The sequence below is a fragment of the Protopterus annectens genome, chromosome 12.part0 (genome assembly GCF_019279795.1).
Source record: "Protopterus annectens isolate FY-2018-M chromosome 12.part0, PAN1.0, whole genome shotgun sequence".
Classification (NCBI taxonomy): domain Eukaryota; kingdom Metazoa; phylum Chordata; order Ceratodontiformes; family Protopteridae; genus Protopterus; species Protopterus annectens.
This window is the reverse complement of record NC_056746.1, coordinates 241309862-241321981: the sequence shown is the minus strand read 5'-3', so window position 1 is coordinate 241321981 and position 12120 is coordinate 241309862. Positions and strand designations below refer to the sequence as shown.

At 38.6% G+C, this 12120-nt stretch overlaps 1 pseudogene; it reads left to right on the top strand.

Annotated features, from left to right (window-relative positions):
* The first annotated feature begins 9023 nt into the window (after positions 1 to 9023).
* On the top strand, positions 9024 to 9553 carry LOC122816154 (annotated as a pseudogene).
* The last annotated feature ends 2567 nt before the right edge of the window (positions 9554 to 12120 follow it).

The window sequence follows — 12120 nt, the reverse complement described above, 5'->3', positions numbered from 1 at the left end:
TACAGTTTCTTACACTCAGTTAGCTTCTACTTTGCTTAATCTGTGTAGGCAATGCTTACTCCCATGCAAATGCACTCAAACATGCTTACTAGTGCTTACATATGTCTACTACTGCTTATTTCTGCTTAAACCTGCTTACTAGTGCCTTATTCATTATGACACTGACACTTCACATGCACATTTCCTGCAGTACTCCAGTTCATAAATATATGTTTTTTCATGGGTTTTGCAACATAAATATTGGTTATAACGTGCTTTGCCATGTGAAATAGACTGCACTGCATTGGGACTCGAACCGGGAATGCCTGTTCGTTAGGTGAATGCTCTGCTCACTAAACTTTTGCTGTGCTGCTTCATTTGCATATATATTCCTTGTTATCCTCTTCAGCCTTTTAAGCTGCTATAACCATAGCTAAGCAATGGGCACACCCATGCACCTACCGTTAGCTGTACTCGGATTTTAAAAAATAAATAAAAGGGTTTCTTCTTTTAATTTATATGTACTGTTGCTGTTGTACACATGGGGACTGTTGGTGGGGATATGCAGACACCTATGAGTGATCTCACTCATTTCTTAACACCTTCTGCTGTTCTACATTGCAGGGGCATGTTTATTCTGAGAGCTTTGCTCTCAGACACGCCCCCTGCACTTGTATATGCTCCATGTAAGCCTAGCAGCTCAGACAGTGCACCTTGTTAATATGCATGGTGCACTGCCATCCTGCTCCTGAAAGGACACTTGCATGCAGGACCAAGCAAGTCCACATGGAAGATTAGTGAATCCGGGGACATATCATAAAAAGTTTGAGTTAAGCAAAGACGTAGTAAGAAAATCAAAATAAATTGTAGACAATTAGTTGAACATAAGATCAATCTAATACAACTTGTGATGCCTCTCCTCTGGATCACTAATCAATGAGTCTCAATCCACACCAAGGACACCAGTGAGGTATGTTAACTTGGAATAAAAATAGATACACACAGTATTTCCAGATGCAGGTCTCTGCATCAAGCACAATTTCCCTTAAGAGCACATAAGAAACAAACTCCCGTCCTGGGGCTGGGTTTCCCTCTTTTTCACCAGGCCCCAAATAAGAACCCACACTGACCACAGCTGTAGAGTTGAGTCCTTAGCCAACTGTTCCAAGTCAAGTTCTCCACCACCCTCTTTGTGAAACCAGTGCTTTGTGTCCCTGCTCCAAATAGCTAACACACGGACTCTTTGAGATTTGATTTTCACACACACACACACACACACACACACACACACACACACACACACACACACACACACACACACACACACACACACACACACACACACACACACACACACACACACACACACACACACACACACTCCTGGGAAATGCTGGCTCAGATTTACCAGCTATGCCCTCTTTGCCCAGACTATAAGGTAGGTTCTGCCACCAGAACACTCCAAAGCCAATACTCTAAGGCTCTTAGAATGGTACCCAATTATACTGAGTAAAATTAATACTAATACAAATGGTAATGTTTGACCAATGCAGCAAGGCTTTCAGGAGCATCCACAGTGCCACTGAGTAAATATAAGTACTCTCAAAGGTTAAAATATTTTCTAAAAGACCAGCCACAATAAAAAGTTTAAATACATTTAATAATAAATAATAAAGAACATGAAACTACTGAATATCTATTTACAATAAAGAACAGAGTTTCAATCACAGGAAATATTAAAAACTACATTGATGTAAAGATTCACACAGATACAGAAAAACAATACTTAACTAATCTCACTATATTTTTCTGACTTAAAGAATTACTATCCCCTAGTTCACTTACTAGGCAAGCTAATGTAGGTAAAGGGTCCTTCTTTGTCAGGTTTCAAAAACAGACTGCCTTGAGACTTCTGTCTCATCAGTATTAAAATATCATTTCATTTCTTGATTACAGAATGACGTCACATATATCCAGTCATCTGACTCTGGTTCACACAGTGCCCCTTTACTAGAAATTGAACCAGAATATTGCACATATGTGTTACCATACACACAGAGGTTTGCTAAGATGTGTTATAACATCTGGAAAATATAACACCATTTAAAAAATGTCCACCCTTCCAGGTTAGCAGTTAGTTCACTCCTAAGGACAATACAGTAGGATTCCTAGTCTTGGTTTTTACATACAGTTTGTCTCTGGCTGTAATCAGAACTGCAAGATACAGTCGTTATGGCCTAAACCAGGTAATTTAATTTCAGACTATTTTTATTAAAGTTAGCTGGACTAAGATTAACATATTTTCTTCCAGTATAGTCTATTACAATATATTCATTTCACCAGTTACAATACAGTCTGACATGCAGGTATATTTCTTTTCTGTCCAGCAGGACCCAATGTTGATACATTTTTAACACAAGCAGCTTTACAAATACATTTTCAAAACAAGCACCTGCACAAATCACTTTGATATACAAATGACATATCATTCTTTACAATACTCCAGCTAGCTATGCTGGCATATGTTACACATCCACTGCTCTACTTCTCCTGACATCACAAAACCAATAGTTAGAAATTCTTTCCCCACATTCATTGATTTATTTGTTATTCTAATGCACCAGAATATAATTGGGAAGGGACTTCTATCTACAATATATAAATCAAATCAACAGCATGTCTCAGAGAACACTATTGGGATTATTTCTGACTTTTTAATGGTAACGCCCCATCTGAAGATGATAAAAACTGATACTACAATCTTCAAAATAAACTATTTCATCACTATGGTGAAGGATATTCTCTTGGAAGTTCTCACATAGAACCTTTATCACACCACATAAGATTGAATTGATATATAATAAAGACATAAAATGCTGGAGATTTTAAAGCTGACTGGTAGAGTATGTTTTACAAGTGTATAAAATTTAAAACTTATTGGTATAATATGAATTCTCTTTTACAGTTGTTTTTTAATGATAACTTTATGCTGATCAAATCTCTTATTTTATTTAATACACCTATTCCCACTTGTGTCAAGAAAATAAAATACCCTCTTTTATGGACTATCTTAACATTAGAAAGAAAGGTCATCACCAAGAACTGGAAGAATCAGACTACTCCTGCTATGAGGAATTTGTACACTTGGCAAATGAAGTCTGTCATCTTGAACTTATCATGATCAAGACAAGAACATTTAGAATCACCTCTTCATTTAAAATATCGTCGAAATCCAAAGAACTGCTGGATAAACAGATTTTAATAATTAACTAAATGCTCTTATCACATTTCTTTTTCTGTTTACAAAGCTTTGTTTTATACTAGACACCATTGTAAATATTATTTTGTTGTTTATTATTGTTCTCTTAGATATATATATATTTGTTTTATAATATTTCTGTTATCATGTATTAATATTTTGTTGTTAAAATGTTCAATAAAAACAACTGAGGAAAAAAATGTACAGCTTGTAGAGGAATCACAGACTTGCCTGTGGAAGACATTGCACACTCATGTTCCATCTCTAACCTGTGCAAATGGTGATAACTGTGCACTGCCCTTTGCACTTCATTACGTGGAGAGACAATGTCTGATCGACAATGCAGCCAGCCTATGCATGGGTAAGCATAGTCTGGTATTGGGTTTGCATGCATCACTTCTTCTGTAGTGTATATACTTTACTATGGGCCAAAGCTATGTGCCAGCTGCTGCCTCTGCCAGGGCCATGGCATACTGCACCTGCCTTCATCCAGTATGCTCATCCCCTGTTGCTGGGACCTCCACTGCCTGGTGCACTAGTAGTTGTTCCCCCAACATATGTATATGCACTGAGAAAGAGTCTGTATGACTTGAAAGCTTTGCTTGTGGAATAAAGTATTTTTATATTTTATAAGACAGTTGGATTTCCTGGCTTTTTACTGTTGGCTTTATACATATTTTTGCTGTTAGGGTCCATTCAGCTGCCTGGAGAAGTTGCTGTTGTTCTTTGAAATTTCTTACTTGTATTAAAAGATAAAGGTTTTGTTATGTTGATTTAGAATTCATAAGTAAAGTGTAAACTGCACAGTATTCATTTTCATTTATGTAAAGCACTTCATGCCTTAAGAATGAAAATTTATTTATTTAAATGCATTCTCAATGCTATTATATAGTTACTCACACAAAACTCTAGATCACCATGCATCATGGCATGCTTACTATAATTACAACTGTCATGGGTAAAGTTCAAGACAAGTGACACATGACCAGATTTTTTGCAAATACCCAAGCATGGAATATGGCACTGCTAACATAAATATGACAGGGAAGCTGCAAATAGGTGGTATACTACAGAAAACAAATATGCAACAGAAAGATATTTCTGGGACAAAAAATGTAGCAGGATACAATTCTACTTTTGCAATCAAAGAATACTATAACAAAGAATGAAAAGACGACCATTACCAATAGGACACTGTAACATAGCAGCTGGTATTTTCTGGTTTGTTTCCCAGTTAGGTAGCTTTGTGTATGGAGACTGCATGCTCTTTCCCTGTGTCCCCATGGCTTTTGCCATTTGCTTTACTTTTCTCACACATCCCAAAGATGTGCTGATGCTCATCCTACACATCAATGTGTGCACATCTTGTGATGGACTGAACTCCTGTCCTGGACTAAATCTCTGCTTTAACCCATTGCTTGCCAGGTAAACTACAGCTCCCCTGTAACACTGACTAGGTTAAAGTAGGTTTAGAAGAATAATTTAATAAATTCATAGATTAGTACTAAGCTAACAGCCCTTGCGGGCCATTGTAAGCCTAGCCAATTATCCCTTGTGAGATTCAAACCCTCCACCTTGATGTTTGTAAGGCAAACACCTTAACCATTTATCTCTATTTTAGGGCACCACAGTCTAGGGTTTGGTTATCATCTTTTTTTACATGTTTTCTCCAAGTCTGCATGAATTTTCTCTCAATACCCTGATTTACACCAATATTCCTAAAACATTCTGGCTAATTAGTTACACTAAAATTCCTAGATATCTATTGTGTTTATTATTGCTTCTGTCACCTGTATCACAGTTAAGGAGGAAGCAAGAATGTGTGGTTAATAAACTAAATTAAAACAGAACGAAAGTGCTTTAGCTTGGCAAATTTCACATCAACAAAAGAAGAACAAAAAAAGGCTCAAGATATCTAGACACACAAATATCATAGGCATATCAAAATATACTGTACCCACACATAGGTTCATAGGTTCATAGGTTCATACTAGGCTATCTGCCCGAGGGCATTTATAAGCGGGAACTATACCCATTATTTTGCTGTGCCTCTGTACACTGAGGTAATTCCTCCCATCCATTGGTCAAGATTTCTCTTGAACAAGGGTGCTCTGCCTCAGATGTACCTTTTGTTCCACAGCATAGGGAGTCTTTGGGTGATGAATCTAGCCCTCCACCTTGTGGCTCTGATGGATCTAGATTTTGAGGTGAAGCATATTCATCAAATCTGGGTTTGACATGGCCTTGTATGTTAGGCAAAGGTCACCTCTGAGTCAGATTTTGTGAGGAACTTTGTGGCCTCTCCAGCTGCGGTCAGATACATTCAATGGGGCATTGTACTCAATCATTGGTCTGATGAGTGATGAGTAAAATCTAGATGAGAATCCCTTCATGATAAGGTGGGCAATGTAGAAGGACTTTTAGCTACATGTGTCGAATGACAGACTACTATCAACCTGGGTCCCCAGGTCCCTGATAACTTCTTCTGTGCTCAGTGGATTTTTCCTGAAGGGTATGACTATGCATTTTTGGCATTTAACGCACCAGTTATCCGCTTCTGTGAGACCCTTCTGAAGGATATCTGTGTCAGATGTGTTTTCTACTATGTTGCAGTCATCTGCAAACTTTGTCAGCCATAACCCTCTGTGTTTTGTGTTACTCTTTCAAAAGTAGATGCCAAACAAGAGTGGGCCAGGACTGAGCCCTGTGGGACACCACTTGTGACAGGCTTTGAGTCTGACATGGCGCCAGCAACTCTGACCCTGTGGGTTCTCCACTCAGCCCAGTTTGCAACCCATCTTGTGATGTATGGGTTAACATTTAAGCTGATGAGTTTTTCAATGATACCCAAGTGGGGTATTGTATCGAAGGCTTAGCCAGAGATCGAGGTAGGCTTATGGACTGCCTTTCCTCATCAATGGCTTTGGTGACTGAAAAGTCAACCAAGTTTAAAAGGCATGATCTGCCTTGACAAAGCCAAACTGTTGGATCCAAAGTCTGCAAATTCCCTATGTCTTTATTTATGAGGTCCATTATGATCCTCTCCATGGCTTTTGCAGATAGGCTTGTCAAGCTAATGGGGGGTATTTCCAGGGGGTCTGTGGAGGCACCCTTTGTTGTGAGTGGGGACCACAGTTGCAGCCTCCCCCTAGTGCATGATCCAGTAGGAGACTTGATTGATTAGCTGTGCTGTCTAGCTGTGGTTTAATTCCTCATTGAGTTAAGTGGAGCACACAGCCCGGGGGGACACCATGGGTCCCATGTGCTTTTTTTTTTTGAGAGAGAGTTTCTCACTCACTTGGGGAGATGTGGGGGGGCTTTGGGCTGCTTGGTATATTATATATATCTCTTTTTGGGGGAGGGAGAGAGTTTGCACTGAACCTGTCAGCCAGTATGTTTTTGAACTAGTTCTGAGCATATCTGGGAGTTTCCTCCTAGGTCTCTCGAAATTTGCTTTTATAGTGATCAAGGCAGACTGAGACCACACTAGGACCTCCAGCGAGATTAGTTTGTGATCTGATCTCACCAGTTGTTCCATGGCATTTGAGTTTATGAATTCCAGGAACTTTTGGGCTAGGGGTTTTTGGGGAGTAGTGTTCCCAGTCTATATTATTAGGTAATTGAAGTCACCCTAGTATGATGGTGTGGAGTTTCCTGAGTTTGTGAGGGTGGCCTGTAACATGCATGGTTAATTGCACCTGGATGGTCTGCATGCATTTTGAGATTTAGACTTCTGGCATTGAGCAGCATTACCCTAGAATTGTTAAAGCTGATCATCTTATCTCTATGGACAATGACTGAGTCATTGACATCAGTGTGTCTGACTATGGAGTCACCAATGACTAGTGTGTCTGGCATTGTGTTTGGCTGTGACTGTTTGAGGTGTTGTGTTCTGAGGTTGTGTTTATGTTACTATCTATGACAAGAGTGCCGTACAAGGTAATAAGTACTGTAGGAGCAAGTGCTAGGTTTAATAGAAGAGAATAGTTTTAGTTATAGGATAGCAGCTCAATGCTTCCCACTCCCACTGGTAAGCAAAGCTTCCTTCCCCCAAATAAGGCAAGGAAACAGTACACGCTTACACAGAAGAATTTGCTACAAATACAGTCAAATAGTAACAAACAAGGATTCCAAGTGCAATATTATACAGTTGCTAGGTATTCAGATGTGGAAAGCAACAAAAATATACTTAGTATCTATTCAGCTCTCTGCAGCCTGGATTACTCTGCTGGCCGTAGGTACAAGCTGAAAGTTTTATACCACCCCAAATAAGGCAAGGAAACAGTACACAGCAGCAACTCTGAAACTGGACTAAACTATTCTTTCACATCCACAGGAGACAACTGCAAAAATAATTGACTACAAAAATAACTTAGTAATGGGTATTCTTTACTCATTTAGACTGTGCTTTAATATTAAACCTGTCAGAGGCCCAACAGGATTAAGTACCAGAGATATCAATAACCTAGCCTCAGAAACATCATACTCTGCAAAAACAATATCTGGACAATGATGACTGGATGAGGAAAGTACATTTTTACACCATTTTTGATTTTTATATACTGAACTTATTTGGATATGCAAATGCTCACAGGATATTCTGACTGAAATTGCAATAGACATTAATTTTAGATCACATTCCATGTTAATTAGAAACAATCACTTGCTTTTAAAATATATAAAAAATAAAAACTAATTTGTTGTCCACATAGCAGTAAAATGCAAACAATAAAAATAAAAACAATGTCACAAAAAAAGTTCCATAATCATAAAATAGAATTATTTTAATAGATTAAGTGCTTTTGTCTTTACACTACCCAAGACTTCATCAGAATAAAAAAAACTGAAGTACATTCTTGTTTAAATACAACACTTTAAACATGACAATCAATAACCCTTAAGGTCACAGAACACAAAACATGCAAATGACATGGCCATAGTATTATGATAATTTATATTATTATTTTATGCTTTATTTTATTGCTTGAAAGATATGACTGGTTGAACAGGTATAACGTGAAGGAACCATTTAACCTTTGTGCCATACTTCTCAACCTGGAAACATCAAAAATCTGGACAAAAGCCCATGAAAAATAGGTACAAATCTGTATGCTGATTAACATAAAATTTGCGTACATAATTATATAACCCCCACCAACAACAATGGAATTGCGGGATACCAGCATTCAAATGCAAACTGAAGAACAGACAACCAAAATATGGCCCCAGCCCCCCCCCCCCCACTAATCCCTTCAGCAGTATGTCTTCAAGTATGTACAAGCAACAAAATAAAACGTTTCCCCAAGCAATCCATTCCCCTCAGTGGTTTCAAGTATATACAAGCATCAAAATGAAACACTTTCCACACTCCAGTGATCCTTTTCCCTTCAGTAGTTTCAAGTACATACAAATTACAAGCACCAAAATGGAACATTTCCCCCAGCAATCCATTCCATTTAGTAGTTTCAAGCATGCACACAAACACCAAAATGAAATGTGACCCCCAGACCCCCCCCACTAATCCTTTCAGCAGTATGCCTCCAAGTATGTACAAGCAGTTTTTAATGACAGCTATGTATGACAACAGTAATTCATTCACTCATAACACACACAAATAAATGTACTAGTTATTGATCGCTGTTGCATTTCATTAACTAATTTCCCAACTCTCCCCTGATTTGTCACAAAGTACAAGAATCAATAGCTTTATTTTGCAGTGAATGAATATTTTGACTTGTAGCTTGGGATATACTAAGAGAGATTTGTGAGCAAGAGGACTGGAAAAATGAATGTCCTGCTGTCGTGCCACTGGAACTTTGCTAGTATACTACTCACACTGGTATTGGGACTAAGCTTGCCAGGAAGGGCAGAGGACTCTACTGGTGAATACTACAGTTGGCAGTATGACAAATTCCATGTGCGCTTTAAGTCAAAGTAGACACAATGTATGGACATCCCTATGGACCTGAGGCTCTGTTACAATGTGGGCTACCAAAAAATGAGGTTACCCAACTTAATGGATCATGAAACATTGCCAGGGGTGCGACAAGCAGGCTAGCAGTTGGGTCCCACTTTTGGAGAAGTATTGCCATGCTGATACACAGCTGTTCCTGTGCTCTCTCTTTGCAACTGTGTGCCTCAACAGACCCATTTACCCTTGCCGTTCATTCTGCAAGGCAGTCTGGGACAGCCGAACACCTGTAATGGAATCTTACGATTTTCCCTGGCACGGAAATACTGAAATGCGGCACATTTCCGACTGATAATGATCTCTGCGTTACAGTACAGTTTTCTGATTCTAAAAATACTCCATAACCAGGTAGGAAACTCACTTCCTTCATGTTAAAGCTTTCTGCACTTTCAGGTTTTTATTCACTGCTTTAACTCCCAGAACCTATGCAATGTCTAAGAAAAAAAGTTTATACAAAACAGATTTATAGATCTGTACTGTCTTTCAGTCTTTGGGGTAACTAATATTTACCTGACAGCAGAATCCTTGTGTTGTCATGTATTTCCCCATTTTAAAATTGTAAGACAACATTTCTGAGATAGTAAAGTGTGGAGCATAAAGAAGAGCAGGCAAGAAATAATCCTTTTCTGATTCCAATACACTGAACAATAAATTAATACCCAAACAAATAAATTGTCTTTTGTACATCAGAAGTATTCCTTTACAACATTCACTTCATGACTGCTATGACCTGTAAAGCCCTTTCCCAATTGCCAGTAGTAGCCTTCTTTCTCACTGTGAAGGATGTTGCAAGTTGCTACAAATGGTCATTTTTCAACATTACATGTTCATAGGTTAGTACTAGGCTAACTGCCCTTGCAAGCCATTTTAAGCCTAGCCAATTATCTCTCGTAAGGCAAACACCTTAACCATTAGGCCACCCTCCCAACTATGTCACAGATAGCATTGAAAATATTCTGAGTGATGGGTAAGAAAACCCCAAGAGTAGCCTCCAAAAGAGTGATTATATGATTATATGTGTATAGCATTACAACAATAATTATATAAATGAATGCAAGTCTGGGTTTGCATCTGCTTGGGTGTGTGCATGTAGCCATTTGTGGTGGGATGTGTCTGTGCATATGTTTATACATATATTTATGAATGCACATCTGTATAGGTATATCTATGTGTACAGTTATGTCAGTGTGCGGAGAGAGACTCTGCGTGTGTTTTCTTTCATATATTCAAGAGTGCGTATGCTTGTGAACGTGTTTAGGTTTCACTGGTAGAACTCTTCAATGAGACCAACGTCACTGCCTCTTACATGTTAAAATGTTTGCTTCACTTTCTCAATTGCAAGTGTAAGGACATAATATTTTTAACTTAATTCTAGACTGCAATTCACATGTTCCATAGTATAATAAATTATTCTAAACTACTTTGTCCAAGTGAGTTAGACAAGCAGAATTCAGAATATGAACATGGCTGAACACATGCTGCATATTCAGTACTAAATGGCAAACATACAGTGCTTGTTTAGTAACACTTAAAAAATAAGTATTGTGCTGACAGTGTGCACATACACACACACACACACACACACACACACACACACACACACACACACACACACACACACACACACAGAGCACCAAAATGAAACAGTTCCCCCGAATGATGTATCCCCTCAGTTTCAAGTATGCACAAGCACCAAAATGGAATATTTATTGCACAAGCTTTTTTTTTTTTTTTTTTTAACCTGGAGGAGCCGGGAGAAGAACTGGTGGGGATAAATTTCCTCATAATTTCTTTGGAGGAGAAGACTGGTCAACAACTGCTGCTTCCTGCACTATCAAAGAAGAAGTAAAAACAAATGGCTTCAGCTTGCCTTCCATTTCCTTGGAATATTCCCTGCAGTTTACACTAAATTTTAATTTAAACTAAAACAAAAAAAAGCACTACTGTACTAGTCTAGCACAGTACAGGCAAGGCAGCTGCTCTCAATCATCCAAGAGCCCAGATTCACTCCACCATGTTACGTGACTGAATCAATCAGTCAGTCAGTCAGTCAGTCAGTCTCTCAACCTAGTCTCATCAATCATGAAGCCACTGAAAGTTAACTTGAATGGCAGCTCAAGTCACTGCACTGTCTGAAACAGGTTGCTTGCCAAAATGCCGACTTACAGAAAAAAAGATAAACACAGGCAGAGCAATACACACGTGACATGCCCCCTGGAGCCTTTGGCTGAATTCCGACAGGCTGGCAATCTGCTCATGAAGCTGATGTCATCGTGCATGGCCCTGCATGCAATGACATCAGCAACAAAATCACAAAAAATAAATTTGAAAAAAAAGGGAAATGCGGGAATTAAAGGGGCCACATGGGATTTCATGGGTCCCCATTATTTTGATCTCAAAACTGGTAAATACCAAGGAATTTGGTACAGTTGAGAGGTCTGCTTTGTGCAGTTAAAAATGAAAAAACTATTACCACTGATATAAGAACAGAAGAAAAGTCTGGGCAATTTTAAGCAAATAATAGATGGCTGGTTTAGTGACAGCATTTTGGTCTGTTTCAAGTTGAAGAATGCCTTCTGACCTGTTATAGGATTCTTTTTCCATATATTCATACTGAAACATTGAAACACTGAAAACAAAAAAAAGTTTGCATTTCCACAAAAGCAACAGAATGAAAACTACTTGTTCTTCACTAAAAGCACAAAAATGACTTAGGTTGTCTGACTAAATGGAAAGCAAAATGAGAAAAGGACTTCTACACTGGATCAAATTCCAAAAGAGTTGCTCTCAGTTTAAGTCTGCCCTGATTCTGAAAGACTTGCTCTCAGACTTACTTCGATGTAAAGCTTATCCATAAACAGGCCTAGACCAAGGTCCAGTTTCCAAAAGACCAGCTTTCAGCCTGCTCCCA